Source organism: Octodon degus, unplaced genomic scaffold, assembly GCF_000260255.1.
Source record: "Octodon degus isolate 3935 unplaced genomic scaffold, OctDeg1.0 scaffold00071, whole genome shotgun sequence".
In the NCBI taxonomy this organism is placed as follows: domain Eukaryota; kingdom Metazoa; phylum Chordata; class Mammalia; order Rodentia; family Octodontidae; genus Octodon; species Octodon degus.
In genome coordinates this window covers 67,399-71,810 of record NW_004524647.1, presented here as the reverse complement: position 1 = coordinate 71,810, position 4,412 = coordinate 67,399, and positions in this window count along the sequence as shown.

Here is a 4,412-nt window from a genome sequence, read left to right as displayed (position 1 = left end):
TACACTCTCCTGTCCTTCTCAACTCAGTAACTCTTTCTTTTTGAATCATTCCCTTTTCCAAATATATATCCTTAAGATTCCATTTTTCCTTCAGGTTCTCACACTAAAGAGACAATATGATGTTTATACATGTGAGTCTGACTTTTTTCACTTAAGAGTACGGTCTCTAGTTGTAGCCATTTACTGACAAAAGTCTCAAATTTATCCTGTTTAATAGCTGAATAATACTCCACTGTACAGAAATACCATATCTTCCTTATCCATTCCTCAGTTGATGAGTATCTGCGTTGTTTCCAGGATTTAGCTATGACAAATTGTGCTGCTATATACGTGGATGCATGTTTGTATATCACTGTAGTATGATGTTTCCAGTTCTTTTGAAAAAATATCCAGGAAGGAATAGTTGGCTTGAATGAGTTTTAAAATTCTTCGTAATGACTTACTTAGTAGTTTTACCTGTCTACACTCCCATCAACAGTGGAGAAGAGTTGCTTTTTCCTCACAGCCTCTCCAGCATGCATTATTGGATGACTTTCTTTCTTTGTAGTCAGCTCAACTCACCCTGAGCATAGGTCTGGCATGGCATATGGTATGAAGGATAGAACCGTGGTCCCTTTGCACTTGCCTAAGCTTCCTTAAGCAAGGGTGTTAGACTGCTGAGCTATCTTGCCTGACTTCTAGATGTTAGCCATTCTTTCTGGGGTGAGATGGGATCTCAGTGCTATTTTAATTTGCATTTTTTGAATGACCAATGATGTTGAACATTTTTTAATATATTTATTTACTTCTTCATCTGAAAAGCATATATTCATCTCAGCTGCCCAGTTTTGGATTAGGTCTTTGAATGTGGGGGGGGTGATTTTTAAATGTTTTATTTGTTCTAAATAGAAGACCTTTGTCAGATGGACAGTCAGCTATATTTTTTTCCCATTTTTGGGTTTTCTCTTTACTCTGCTGGAGATTTGCTTTGAAGTACAGAAACTTTTAAAAAGATGAGATCCCAGTTGTTAATTCTTCGAAGTATTTCTAGTACAGTTCGGCTTTTGTTCATGAACACTCTACCTACCCCTATGTCTTTAAGATTTCTACCTACATTTCAAGAAGTAGGATCTTTAGCACAGGCCTCATATTTGAGCTTTAAAATCCAAAGTTCCAAATTTCTGCTAGCTACTTCACTTAAGGTCCTATAGAAATATAAAACTTTTATGCCCCAGTGATCTCAGCAGGTTCACTTACAAACTCAACCTCCTGGGTTTTCTACCTTTTGTTGTAGAGCTCTCTACCAGTGTAATAGAAATATTACAAATAGAAATGATAATAAAGAGTTAATATTTGCATATTGCGAAAGTATAAACAGTTTTCCTGAGTTTTCATGCCCACTCCTTTGCACCCAAACAAATGAAGCTTACTACTTTAATCCTCAAAAAATATTATGTTTCCATCCATTTCTTCCCATCCTCACTTAGTGGTTTTCTACCTTGAGGGCAAATGAATCTCACACCTGAAACCATTGTAACAGGCTCCACATGTGTCATTGAGCCTTTATTCTCTGTTTTCATTCTGTGTTTATTCCTTCACTTTTCTAATACCTAAATCTAACCCCACTACTTCCTTAATTTGTTAATTTTATTGAGAAAAAAGTAGCAATGAGACAGTTTCAAAACAGGTTAGTATGACAGTTATAGTAATTAATACATTGCATATTGTTGTTTTTGTAGTAGTTATTCATATTACAAGATGTACACATGATATCTTGTCTAAACATTATTAGTTCAAACTTTCTTCTCATTGAACTAAGCATCCATAGAAAGTAGCTCAAGTTTTAAAATTATTAAAAGGGATATTTATGACATGATTCCAGTGTCCCATTTCAGTCTCACTACTCCCAATCTGTTTTAGCTTTCCAAGAAGTCTATTTCTTAACCATATCGAATTTCTTTTGCTTTTTGAAGAATTGCAAATCCTCATTACCTCTATATCATCGATAAGAGGCTCAGTATAACTGCAGCACTTCATTTTTTTTTAGCTGACTTCTACTAATCTGTTAGGTATCATCTTCCAGGTAACTTTCCTTGAAAAATGCCTGTGACACTATTAGTTGAAATAAGAAAATCCTCCAGTGTGCAATTCTAATATGCTGTGGTGAGCCAACCAGAGAGCTATTCCACTGCACTGTATGTCTCAGTTCCCTTAACTTTTCTTCTACTGGACCATGTGTTTAATGGAGGCTAAAACTATGTAATTAGACTGTGGACTTTGGCAAAATATATCAACTGAATTATTAACAAGAAATGATTTTTCTTTAATAATACACAATCATAAATAGTGCATTACAATACATTGTTTTAAGCTTCCATGTTATTAAATTTTTTATTATGACTGAAAAATTATATACTAGATTTTTGGATGGCAACATAGGTATCATAAATATGATATTCTAAGAACATATTTGTTCAAGATATTATTTTAACAATATTTAAGACTAAATACAAATAAATCAATGTTTTAAAGAAAAGTAATAAAAAGTTAACATTCTCAGAACTCCCTCAGTATAAACCATAATAAGTTACATAAAAATCATTTTCATGTATTTGGTTATAGAAGTATTTTTGTATATTTTAAGCTGTTTTAACATTACTACAAATTTAACACAATTTGTATTTAAATAGGCATATAAAGCAGTTATGTTCAAGGTCTTTTGTTCCTGTTGATTCACCTTCTCTGAGTGAGTGGCATTCAAGAAACTATAATGAAGATTTCCTTTTCTGAAAACACATTTGTCCCTTCTAAAGGCTAAGCATTTTATTCTGTGGTTGTACTCTGTAGATGGAGTGACCTCATCACTTAAATTTCAAGGTATTTCAAGTATTCTTTTCTTTTTGCATATGTGGTTTCAAAATGGAACTAGGTCATTTGGAAACTTCGTATTGAAGGTAGAAAACAAATCCTTCCAAAATCTACTTTAGAATGCTGAGTAAAAACTTGGTCTGGATTTGCATAAAATCAAATACACTGAGCCAAACTACTGTTCCTTATCCCTTGTACCTCACGGGACATGCAGATGGTAAATTCAGCCCAGAACAGCTATTACCTGAGTTAATCAGTACAATAGTTCAATGCAACAAAGACAAAATGCATGTTAAGAGGCTATTGTATTGCAGCATCATGGCAAATCATATCTATATAGCTTCAAAATTCATTGATATATCAAGCTGGTTATTGAAATCAATAATATAAATGTATAAATAATTTTGAGAAGGAAACTGAAAGATCAGGTCCTCCACTTATTAATTGTTATGGCTCTGTCTAGATGTCTTCTTAAACCTCATGCAGTCATAGGTGGGGCTTTGCAGAGTTGTCTGAATTAAGATTCTGTCATGCTGGTATTAAGTTTATGATGCTGGGGTGAAAGGGTTTGATTACTTAGTTAGTCCACTGATTGATTTGGCCTAGATGTGAATAATGGGAAGGTCTACCCTGGGTGTGAGTGTTGCTTCCCTAAATGTGTGTTGTAGGGTTGAATACAATGGACATAAAGGGGGCTGCTGCCATTGGCAGTTGCTTAAACTTTGTTACTTATTTGATTTCTGCCTGTCATGAGCTATTTCTCTTCTGCAGCACCTCCTACCTGCCCACCTTACCTTGGAGTAAGATGGATGGTACTTTTGATGTTGATAAGACTTCCTTAACTGTCTAAAATTAGCCACAATTTGGTAGAAACCCTCTACTTCTTTAGTTGCAACATGTTAGTTGGACTAATCACAACAATACTCCAGATACAACAGTCAGCAAGGGGATTCTATTTTTTTCATAATTTTATTGAGAAACAAATAGCAATAAGACAGTTTCAAATCAAATTGGTATGACAGTTTCAAAAATTAACACATTGCATACATTCTTCCTAGGGGTTAATTGCTGTAAAAGATATGGACATGATATCCTATTTACAAACATCATTAGAACAAATCCCTCTATTCATTAAGAGAATGTAACTATATATCTATCCTATCCACTTTGAATACACAGATACAAAATGGACATTCATCTGTATACCCTTTTTTTTGTTAAGTTCCATTATTAGAATATTACAGGTGTGTAAACTCAGTAAAATATTCTAAAAAAAGTCCAGTAGCCCATAATAGTATTGGGTCTTCTGCTTGACTGGCAATATCAGAAATTGTTGACCTGAGTCCCCTATAGATCAACTTAACAGCATGGCTTTACTTCTTATATTTGGTTATTATACTTTTCTTCTGGATGGTTAAGACCAAGGCAAAGCAGGATGTATGCAACAAGAGTTGTAGCTTTTGGGTCTGATAAGGTCAGTGAAATCCCCTCAGGATTTATCCTGAGATCCTGAACCTCAGATTGTAGAACCTTGGTCAGTGTCAGCCATGTGGATGAGTCACGGC